The following is a 12,674-nucleotide window of genomic DNA, read 5'->3' on the forward strand; positions in this document are numbered from 1 at the left end:
GCATTGCAGGCTCATGTTCATCTTGTGGTCAATGATGACCCCCAACATGAGGTTCTCGTCTGCCCATTTGCTGAGCTTGTCCAGGTCAGCCTGGATCACCCGCCTATCTTCTGGCGTGGATGCTTTGCCCCAAAGCATCCTGATGGGCAGGATCTCCTGGGAAGCCAATCTCATGGGGAAAGGAGTCCAGAAGAGCTGGCTGTACTTTAAAGAAACCTTACTGAGGGCTCAGGAATGAACCATCCCAATGCACAGGAAGACTAACAAGTATGGCAGGAGACCAGCTTGGCTTAGCAGAGAACTCTTCAGTGAGCTAAACCACAAAAAGAAAGCTTAGAAGAAGTGGAAACTTGGATAAATGACTAGGGAGGAGTAAAAGAGCATTGCTCAGGCATGCAGGGATGAAATCAGGAAGGCCAAAGCACAAATGGAGTTGCAGCAAGCAAGAGACTTGAAGGGTAACACAGTATTGACAAGTCTCATGATTTTTGGCTGTTCTTAAATCTGCACTTCAGGAATGTGAAAACCTTAGCTCTATCTTTTATCTTTATACATAAATATAAATATAGATAAAAAAGAGCTAAGCTTTTCATATTTTAAACCAGTTTTTCATATGTTAAACCAGAAGGGTTTCTACACGTATGCCCGCAACAAAAGGAAGATCAGGGAAAGTGTGGGTCCTTTACTGAATGGGGGAGACAACGTAGTGACAGATGATGCAGAAAAGGTTGACGTGCTCACTCAATGCCTTTTTCACCTCAGTCGTCACAGCAAGGTCAGCTTCCAGATTACTGCACCGGGCAGCACAGCTTGGCAAGGAGATGAAGAGCCAACAGTGGCAAAAGAGCAGTTAGGGACTTTTTAGAAAAGCTGGAGGTGTACACATCCATGGGGCCAGACGGGATGCACCCGAGGGTGTTGAGGGAGTTGGCTGATGTGATTGCAGAGCCGCTGACTGTCATCTTTGAAAACTCATGGCAACTGGGGGAGGTCCTGGATAATTGGAAAGGGGCAAATATAGTGCCCATCTTTAAGAAAGGGAAGAAGGAGGATCTAAGGAACTACAGACCAGTCAGCCTCACCTCAGTCCCTGGAAAATGGAGCAGGTCCTCAAACAGTCCATTTCTAAGGACCAGAAAGAGACTAAGGTGATTAGGAACAGTCAGCATGGATTCACCAAGGGCGAGTCATGCCTCACCAACTTGATAGATTTCTATGATGAGAGAATTAACTCTGTCAATGCAGGAAGAGTGGTGGATGTGATATACCTTGACTTCAGGAAGGGTTTTGATGTAGTCTCCCACACCATTCTCACAAGCAAGCTAAGGAAGTACAAGTAGGATGAGTAAGGTGAATAGAAAACTGGCTGAATCATTGGGCTCAGAGGGTAGTAGTCAGTGGCTTCATGTCTAGTTGGCAGCTGCTGTGAGCTGGGGTTGGTCCTTGGGCCAGTTTTGTTCAATATTTTCATCAATGACCTGGAAGATGGGATGGAGTGCACCCTCAGTGAGTTTGTGGATCACATCAGGCTGGGAGGAGTTGTGGAGATGTTGAAGGGCAGGACTAGGATTCAGAGATACCTTGACAAACTGGATGACTGGACCAAAAGAAAGCTTATGAAGTTCAATAAAGACAAGTGCCAAGTCCTGCACTTAGGACGGAAAAATCCCATGAGCGATTACAGGCTGGAGACCATCTGCCCAAGCAGCAGCTCTGCAGAAGAGGACCTAGGGGTTAGAGCAGACAATAAGCTGAATATGAGCCAACAGTGTGCCCTTGTTGTGAAGAAGGCTAACAGCATAGTGGGGTGTTTTAGTAGGAACATTGCCAGCAGATTGAGGGAAGTGATTATGCCCCTCTATTCAGCACTGGTGAAGCCATGTCTGGAGTCCTGTGTCCAGTTTTGGGCCCCCCACTACAAGAGATTGTGGTTAAATTGGAGAGAGTCTATCAGAAAGCAATAAAAATGTTGTGGAGCTGGGGACATGACTTATGAGGAAAACCTGAGGAAACAGGGCTTATTTAGTTAGGAGAAGAGAAGGCTGAAGGGGGATTTAATGGCAACTACCTGAAAAGTGGTTCCAAAAGGATGGAGCTGGACTGTTCTCAGTGGTGGCAGATGACAGAACAAGGAGCAATGGTTTCATGTTGCAGCAAGGGAAGTTTAGGTTGGATATTAGGAAGAACTTTCTCACTAGGATCAGAGTAAAGCACTGAACAGGTTATCAAGTGAGGTGGCAAAATCTCCATCCTTGGATGTTCTTAAGACCCAGCTAGACAGAGCCTTGGCTCTGGGATGATCTAGTTGGGGCTGGTCCTGCTCTGAGCAGGGGGTTGGACTAGATGACCTCCCGAGGTCCCTTCCAACCCGATTCTTCTCTGATTCTAAGAGCTGGGAAGACTGCAAAGACTCACAAAGGACATACAACCTTTTGTGAGATTCTGTGACGTAAAAAGACTTCCCCTGAGGTCACAAGTCCTATTAGTAATACTGGCCAGATCCTCAGCCCAAATAACGCCACTTGTCCTTTAAGTTTATGGTGCATGTCCTACCATCCTTTGGGTTTAAACAAATGAAGTCCTTCATTCAGTTTATTCTTGGCAAGACTCACTTATCCATAGGCGTGAACAGATTTGTTAGTGAAAGCTAAGGGAAATAGCTCTGGCTGGAAACGGGTGATAAGCATCACTTAGCAGAAGTCTGATAAAGTAAAATTTGCACAGCCTTCTGAGTCATGCAGGTCCCAGAAGACCACAGATACTATTCAGAGAAAAGGATGCCTCACTGAGAAGCTTAAAAAAAATCCCAAAGCCAGCATTTTCTTCCTCATCATCCAACAAGGAAAATTAATACAAAAAATCTTATGTTCTTATTGAATCTGAGGTTTGAAATGCAGAAACCTAGGATATATCAATTTAATTGTATCCATCTTTACATATCACTTGGGAAGAGACTTTATTCTTTCAGTGCAGTATTGAGCAACAGTGGATAACCTGACATTTTCTACTGACTTTTTTATTGAGGTTATTTCTGAAATACTGTTAATTTAAGAATAGGAACACTGCAATGGAATTTTATTTTGGCATTTTAATTTCAAGAATGGAGAAGACTGATGTGGGGTAAATGGTCTGGCACTGGCTTCTTCTAAAAGACAGAAAATGAATGCCATATTTATAGTTTTTTACCTTGACTGTCCCTTATTCATCTTGTTTGCATGCTGGGGGAAAAAAATAAAATGATCATGCAATTACATTTTGTAACATAATTTACGCCAAGTTATAGAGATAATTGTTAATCTGATATTTCTTTCATCTCAAATACCTGCAACATAAATAACATGCTAAAGTATATTTAAGTGTAATTTCCTATTCTATAAAAGATTACAAAAGTAGAAGAATCACAATAATACAAAATATTATTAGGCCTAATAGACAATATTAGGCCTAATAATAAAAAATGATGATGATGATAAAATGCAATTAAATGTTTACTATTTTAGATGTTGCCAGAATCTCCTGGCTGGAAATTTTCCCCCAATTAAATAGGGGTGCACTGATATAGCAACTGGCTATTGGATCGGCACCAATAAAAGGAGAAATGATGTTATCGGCTATTGGCTTGTTTTGGTCGTTGTAGCTGAAAATTATGGCCACATGCCTGGAGCACTTGGCAAGTGTAGTGTGGTTGCTGTGCCCATGGCAGACTACAGGTCCTGGCGAGCAGTGGGTGGGGGTGCCAGGGAGCGGTCACAGGGCGCTGTGTTCAGCAACAAAGGGACCGTTCCCAGGTCCTCCTGCTAATGGAGCTGCTGCCATGGCACTGCTGCATGCGCAGCAGGGGCCTGAGCACCAGGTCTGCCGTGGAGATGTTGGGCTGCATGTGGGCAGGGTAAGGCGCTGCACGAGGGACATTCTGCTCTGCTGGGCACCAGGCACCTTTGCAAAAGTGGCTTCTCCCTGGCGGCAATGGGAGCTCGGTGGCACAGGGTCCACCTGCACTGTGACAGTGGCATGCTCTGGGGCTCCAGATGTGCCCGGCACACCCGTCCGTATGCGGGTCTGCCCTGCCTGCCAGGGACAGCAATACGAGGAGGAGCCATGGGCAAGAGGGCGACATGCACGGGAATAAGGCAGTCACCACCTTCCTCACTGAGGGCTGGAGCAGGGAGGAGGCATGTGCGTATGTGACAAATGCAAAACAAAAAAGAGGTTTATTTATGTCAGTAGTTTAAAATGCCTTGCACTGTTACTAAATATCAGTTATTATTGGATTGGCATCTGCTGATATGGTTGGTTAATCATCAGCTATTGGTATCAGCCAAGAAAATCTTTATCAATACACCCCTACCATTAAATAGTATAGGTTAAGAGCATAAAAACTGGCATTTGCTGCATCAGATGATAGGTCTATCTTGTCTGCACAGCGTGCATCTACATGAGATACTAAAAGTGCAGTGGACTAATTCTTCTGTGCATTAGCGCATCACGGCAAAAGCCACGCTAATGCACTAATGTGCAGTGGAATTCATTTACTGTACATTAGTGTCACATAAAAGACATGTGCCGGTGCTACTGCGCAGTAGTGTCAATGATGGTGCATTAAGTTGATATTACATTTACTAAACTTAATGCACCGGAATCATGGTGCATTAATGCACGTATAGACATGCCCACAGAGCCTTTCATTTTCTGGGTGCATGCTAGTCTGCACTGGTATGTATGTTCACAAATTTTACCAAACCAATTGACTCTTACTGACACAAAATGCAGATTCTGTGCACTGGCATACATCCTTGCCAGGGGTTTACAATAGCACTTGCTGCAGTGAGAAGGAAAACATTCCCTCCAGAGCAAAGTGAAGGCTGATGTGAGATTTTGGGGAGAGACCTTTGTTTGCTTGTTTGTATGTTTCTGGTGTTAAGAAAGCCCAAGTGCAACTGCATGTGTTGTTTTGATTGCCTGGCAACAGGCAGATGACATACCAGTATGAGAGAGCAAGCGGAGCTAGGATGATTGAAAAGAACTGCTGGTAATTGTCTGCTGAGGAGAATAGCACAACTGGACTGACTCACCCACAATATTAGACAGGAATTGAATGCTGACCAAAATCCCATCAGGTGAAAGAGCAGCCCAACATTTACTGTGCTGCGTATCCACTCAAATGGAAAGGCAAACACAGGGTTTGTTTGTTTCTGGCAGAACGAATAGGAGGGGTCGACACTGCATGAACTATGGGAATTTGTCTTCCAGGGCCTGCTCTGGCCATGTTCTGAATGTGCTCAGCTACCCTTAACTCAGGAGCCAGCAAGACTGCACAGGAGGAAAAGAAATGACAACACAATGAGGACTGAAGGTTAATTAACTGCTACAGCAAGGTGCTGTATAAACACTCAGGAGGAGAAAAGCAACGTTAACTCCCATCAGTGGGAATGGAGGAAACTCAGCATTGTAAAGAGTCCGGGAGGGAGGTGGCTTGGAAACAAGCAGGACTTTACCCCTGAGCCCTCATCACATATCCTGGGCTCAAGAGCCCTATTACATGACAGGAGTAGGAACTCATCACCTATAGTGGTTGCCGGCGCAATACTGAATACCTTGGAGGACACAACTCAGTCCTACCACCAGTGGAGGCAATGGCAAAAGCCCCACTGATTTAGCCAGGTCAGGTCCTGGCCCCAAATATCTGTACTCACATGTATTTTGTTCATGTGTAATTTAATAAAAATGTATTAATGAGCTAAAGAGAGGCAGAAAAGAGAGAGAGAGAGAGAGAGAGAGAGAAACATACACCATTGAGCATAATACCGATCTTAGCTTGACTAGGCACCACAACTCCTTCGCTCTCCTTCCCCCCCACCACCCCAAGAGATCATGAAACACAGAAGAGAACTCTTTTTTACACTAAGTAAATCAAAATTATCAAAGACAGAGGAGATTTTTTAGAAAATATAACTGGTTGTGTGTTTGTTCAGACGCTGTCATTTCACACTTTGAAATAAAGCATCCCATACCAAATACATTCCTTGCTGTAACAACCCTGAATTTATCTGTACCCCTGTAAAAACATAAATTCACCAAATCATAGAAAAGGCATGCTCAGCTGGCGCAAAATCATTTAGGAGGGGATATGAAAGCAGCCTTCAAATATTTTCTGATGGGCTGCCATAAAGAAGAGGACAGACTAATGCCCTCTTTCCTGCTTTTGTTGCAGAGTAGGATGCAGACTAATGGCTTGAAGTTGCAGCAACTTAGGTTTAAACTGGAAAAATGTTGCAGCAACTTAGGTTTAAACTGTTGAAACAGTGAAGCAGTGGAATAGATGCTTAGGGCAGCTGTGGAATCTCCGTCTTCGGAAATGTTCAAGAAGAGGTTAGGCTAGCATTAGTCAGGGATGATCTAGGAGTAGCTACGCCTATGCTGTCCTATGGATATTCCCCATGCTTCCCAGCTCTGCTGGTTGTCTCATGGGGTGAGAAGGAAATCTTTTCCCCCTCCTGCTGCTACATGTGCTGGGGCTTTTTTTTCCACCTTCCTTGCAGCTAAGGATGGGGATTGTGACTGGGGTGTGACAGCCCTCTTGTTGGGACTTAAACCCAGAGGTCCCTGATTAGAGGATCTTGGCCCTCAGCTCAGGGTCAGACCATTGCCATAGTTGGGGGTCAGGAAAATAATTTTGCTCCATGATCAGGTTGGTATGGACGGTGGCGGTTTTTGACTTCCTCAGTAGGGCCATCTTCCTTAAATCTCTAGACATTAGAGTATATTTTAACAACCCTTGTAGCAGCAGGACATCGACCACTTTTGTTGCCCTGCTTAATCTGTGGCAGGTTAGGTTGCAACACTTTGTGGTTGTGTCAGGGTTGACTGTAATTTTACTAATAGTCTAGGCCAGTGGTTCTCAAACTTTTTTGTACGAGGATCCATTTGTAAACATCAATGACCAGTCCCGACCCAGTCCCCCTCAATCCTGACCCAGTGCCTCCAGGCCCAGGCCCCAGAGTGTGGGGCAGGGGGTGGGTGTGTGGGGTGAGGGGGTAGGTGTGGGGCAGGGAAACCCTCAAGCAGCCCCTTGCAGGCTGGAACACTGCCAGCCTGCAAGGGAAATCCCACTGTTTCCCACATTTTTCTCCTTCAAAGGATAAACATTTTTTAAAAGTTTGTTATTTTAGTGACCCACTTTTGGGTTGCGACATACAGGTTGAGAAATGGTGGTCTAGACAATGGATTTGTATAGAACGGCTTGGATAGGGATGATCTTAGCTCAGGAAGGAGGCTGTATTAGATGACCTCTGAAGATCCCTTCCAGCCCTATTTTTCTGTGGTTCTATGAAAAGTAGGGCTGGTAGGGATCTCAGGAAGTCAGGCCAGCCCCAAGGTCAAAGGAGCATACCCCTATCTAAACCATCCAAGGCAAGTGTTTATCTCCAGGGCTGTCTAATGAGTAATCTCCAGATGAAATGGTCAAATCACAGCAGCTGTGGTGGTAATATTAACTCCTTTGCTGCCAGGGCTGACACTGGGGCTCTCATTGTGGCTGCCAGAGATACTGTGCCAGCAGCAAAGGAGATTTCACCACTCATGGCCTGCTGACTCTCAAGTTGGACACCTCTGTTCTTAAAAACTCTGGGAACGACCCTCATGATGAGGCGTCATGCCCAGAACATCCAAAACACCCTTTAACTTGCCACAGGTAAAGCAGGGGGACAAGGGAGCTGTCAGTGCTCTGCCACGGCAAGGACAGGAAGATGTTTGTTACAATGTGCTCAAGAGATCCAAACGCTTAGGTTCCCCCAGTTTGTCAGTAGTCATTTGATAGCGCTGTTAGGTTCCTGGGTGGCAAGAGACAAGACTTAGCTAGAAGGTTAATGAAGTGACAGGTTCTAGAAAGCATTAATATCCAGGAAGTGAAGGAGCGCTCGCTAATGAAGGATCAAAACTGCTACCCACACTCAGCCATCCTGCTGCGCTTTGTGCAGCGATTTGCTTATGTGCACATTGGAAGCAGCGCCATACCTAGACTCCTGGTGGCGCCAGGCAAACTTTTCATATTGGGCCTCTCTTCGCCAGAGATAATTATAATAATAATCACTAGTTTCACCATTTTTGGGCCCTCTTTCTGTCTGGGCCCTGGGCAGCCACCCGATTCACCCAGGCCTGTGCTGTTCGCCCATGCTCTAAGTGGAAATGCCTCTGTTCTGCAAAGGCAGAATGAAGAACCCCATAAGGGCTGCTGGGGTCTACCTCCTCTGAAAGGGGATCCCACCACAGCGGCCCTTTGCTGGACCCATTCCCAGAATATAGCAGACAGGGTGGGGCAGGGACAGACTGTGCCCTCAGGGTGATAGCAGAGTGTAAATTAGAGCGGTCTCTCCTTTAATGCCACCTCACGGAGCATAAATGCAGCTCAGCTCCCTTCTTCCTATTCCTATGCTCAGGACTTGGATGGACTGAGAATTGAGCAAAGAAAATCCAAATCACTACCACAGCTCCAAAATGACATTTTTACATCAATTCCACGCAAGTTCATGGCTTCATTGGGTGGGGCAATCACTTGCCAAAGGACAGCACTTGCACTATCTAGCATCCTGATATAATTCAGTGGGTGAGGAAACAGGTGAGGCAGATGGATTAAGATACTGGTAAAACGCATGCATTTTACATGATAAGCAGCTGCCCCAAGTCACCTGCCTTCCTGGTGTCAACGTCAACAGTAGCGCGTTACTAATGGTAGCATTGCATGGCACAAAGTGTGATGCAATGCTACTGAGCGAGCTAGTGAGCAGCTAGCATCACTGAAAAGCCATTTGGAGACACCACTGCGCAGTAATGCTGGTTACTTGCATACACAAGTACTAAATGACTGTGAGTAACAACTGCGCAGTCAGTGTCTCGTGTAGATGTGGCAACTGAGTCTTATGGAGAGATTTGACTGAGAGCAGAGTAGTGGCTTTATGGCTTCTGACATGGAGATTTCCCACATAGAAGAGGCTGCATGTTGGAAATTGCAGAGGGGAAAAGGAACAAGGAGTCAGGCCTGAATAAATTATTGTTCCAATATTCTGCTGGGCTTAGAGAATACCTATTTGCTGTTTGCTTTATACAAGTGTGAGTCAGAAATGAGCCTCTATGCCGTCAGGCTTGATTGATAATGGTATAATATAAAGGGGAGGATTAGGATCATCAGATGCACTGTGGAGTCCATAGCTACCTGTTTCAGGGAAGGCCCCTTGCATTAGTGCATCAGTATCTGCACTAATTTTCAGAGAAGCTGCTAGCTGTGCTTTAAAAAAAAGATAGGCAGAGGAGAGCTAGTTAAAAATCCAATCATGAGAAGCAGTGAGCCAAATTCACCCAGGTGCAGCTCCATTTAAATCAGTAAGGTTCTTCTAAATGTCATCCTAACCACAGAAATGACTAAGTGGGAGGTTGAAGGCTGCAAAATAGGGATGCTGCAGGGCTCCACAATCCTGTATATGGCAGAGCTAAGCTTTGCACCAGCTCTGCATAAACCAGCAGGGAGTGGAGGAGCGGAAGTGGGTATTGAAACCAATACTTCTATGCACACCTAAGGGCCTTGAACCCCCACATAAGGGCATGCCAAGAGTTGGAGTCATAAAATGTCTGATCCGCAGTCCCTGAATGAAATGCCTTTAATTTCTTATAGGAACTGGGGGAAATCCTAAAATTAGTTGGCAAGATACTGTCCATTGATTCTATATGCCACAAAGGGGGAAAAAAGTTGGTCATTAGATAAATATTCTGCTCCTTGGAATTAGTTGACCAGGGTTCAAGCAAAAGGACAGAGTAAGCTCATCTATAGGATTATTTGCAAATTAGCTGCAGTAAAACCAATCTAACCCTTCAGCAGCTCTTTTTAAGTGATATTATTAGCCACTGTTCAGAGCATGGCAGGCAGGCAGCCAGTAAAGCACTTAGAGTTTACCATCCACCCATCTGCTTCTCTATAGGGTTGAACACTGTAGAAATTTTCCTTTTTAGGACTTACTTGGAATATGATTAGTGGGCTACTTGCCACTTTATTATACAAGTATGTCTGCATGCATAGGCAAAGGTATGTGGCAGGTATTTTATCAATGGGAAACTCTTCATTGCATGGTATTTCCATTCATTCATCTGCTTGCTTATTTATATAGTAAAACTGCCTGGTGCTCTCAAAAAATAGATAATAAGTAACAGACATTTGACTTTGTTCACACACATCATTTAAATTGCAGCAAGAAAAATATCATTTGAATATTAGGAAAAATTTTCTGACTATGAGGGTAGATAAACATTACTACCCAGAGAGGTTATGGGCTCTCAATTCTTGGTAGTTTTTAAAAGACAATTAGACACTTGACAAGGATGGTTTAGTCAGGTATGATCCTGCCTTGAGCAGGAGGTTGGACTAGATGACCTTCTAAGGTCTCATCTAGCCCTACTTTCCCATGATTTTATGTGCGCGGAGACTTTTTCCGTGGTCAAAAATGAAAATTAAAAGGCCTTATTTTTTTAAACTTTGAATATCGTGACCCTCTTTCACTGCTGTTATTTGCTGGTTGCATTGCACAAACACATAAACGACTTAGTCATAAACCAATGCCCCATTGTGCTGAGCTCTGTGTAAATGTAGAAGAAAAGATGGTTCCAAAGAACTCACCATCTAAGGGGTACATTTATGCTGAAGTTCAAACGATTTCTCAAAATAGTACCTTGATAAAACACCAAGCCTGGAAAACTCATTGCAGGATTTGGGCCTCATGTAACCAAATGAATAAGGGAGTTAAAATGCTTACGTGACCATAATGCAGTTCTGGCTTTTTAAATACTAAAACTTTAGAAAGATGATAAACTGGAAATTGTTGATGATCAACTGGAAATTTCACTTTATGTGAAAACGTTTATTGAAAATCCTGACCCTCCTTGATTCCTTTCAAGATGCCAAATTCATATTTCTTAAAAATAGCCCAAAATAGCCAAAAACATATTAAACATATACATATATATATATCCAAGAACTATTTACAAATGTATATTACTAAGGCAATAAATCTTATTACTCATATACAGAGGCAGAAATAAATGGATATGACAGGCAGAGGCACTTTATTGATGTAAACCTTGACTCCTAGTGGTCTTCTTATTGGGGTATAGCCCCTACACTCCCTTGCAGGCTACAGGCAAGGGAACAAATGACAGTGGCACCAGGTTAAGCAGTGGCTCACTGCATAGGACACAATGATAAATAAACAAGGTTACATCAATACAAACCCGCACATAGGCATAGCAACCACTTGAATCCAAAGTGATAATCACAAGACCTTCCAGAGTGTTTTTGCAGCTGACCAGTTAGCAAGCAGAACAGGGCAATACATAACCTTCTTATAATACAATATTGAATTAAATAAACGTACAGTGAAAGATACAACTTACGGCCCACCCCACATATATATGGACCCAGGGCAACCTTTAAAAATTACATAAACCTTAACAGTTACATCTGGAGCCAACAATGGTGCAGTAACCACACTGCATGGAGGAATAATGCTAAAGGAAAACAAATAACCCCTAAGGGATAATGCTAACTGCAACTAGTCCCCTTGACTAGCTGGGGCCCGGGGGATACAAAACCTCCCCTGAATGCTGGGGCCCCTCCTCCCCTGTGGAGACCTTTGCCTCTCCCCTGTGGGGACCCCAATCCCCCCTACCCAGGCACTGACAGCTCTCCGGTGGGTCTTGGCTCGTCTCTCTCTGTGGGTGGGGCTGGGGACAGCAGCTTCATCTAGGTGCTGCTCGTGGTAGAAAGGCCTCGTGCAGCCACCAGGGCCTACCCACTCTCCCACAGCTTCGTGCACCATCCAGGCCTCTGCCACCTGCCATGATGTGGGCCTGTACTACCTTGTGCAGCCATGGGGTTTTCTTCAGATCTCACCAAGTCCCATGCTCCGATCTGTGCACCGTGGGACCCCTGCCGCTTGCAGGCTCATGCAGCCCCAGTCCCTTCAGCTCTCCAGTCCTGTGCACCGACCTGTGCGCCAAGGGCTTCTGCCTCATGCAGGGCTGGGGACCGGCGCTGCCTGTGCAGCCACCAGGGGTCCCTTCAGCTCTCCGGATCCTCGGAGCACTGACCCAAGCACCAATGCTGCAGCTTCCTCTGCGACGGTGCAGGGATGCAGCCGCTTGCTGCTTCCCACTCGGTGGAGGCATCTTCAGGGCACTTCTGGGGCAACTGCTTTGCCCCGCTGGTCAGCTCTACCAGCTCTTCTGCTGCCCTGTCTTCATCATCCCGCATTGAAGCTGCCCGTGTGCTGAGCATGCGGGTTTTTGTCCCTTCTGGTGGCTCCGCCCCCAGATTGAAAATGGACCCATAGGAAAGCCAGAGGGGTTAGTTTCCTCTCAGGTCCTCTTCTTCACATCACCAGTAGCTCAGGGTGGGGTAAGACTTCTTCCTGCCTTCTGATTGGTGGGGAGGGAAATACCCCCACCAACTGGCCAGAGCCATCCAGCTCAAGCCATCAAGCTGGCTGCCGGTGAGCCCACGGCTAGCCTGCCACGTGAGAAATGAGTAGTGGTGCTTAGAAAGAAGTAACGGCACAGAACAGAACTGCCACCAGTGCCTGTTTCACCAGAGCCCTGGTGAAGAAGAAGAATTTCTTTCCAGTACTCTGTAACCC

This window comes from Crocodylus porosus, unplaced genomic scaffold (genome assembly GCF_001723895.1).
Source record: "Crocodylus porosus isolate Cpor-Errol unplaced genomic scaffold, CroPor_comp1, whole genome shotgun sequence".
In the NCBI taxonomy this organism is placed as follows: domain Eukaryota; kingdom Metazoa; phylum Chordata; order Crocodylia; family Crocodylidae; genus Crocodylus; species Crocodylus porosus.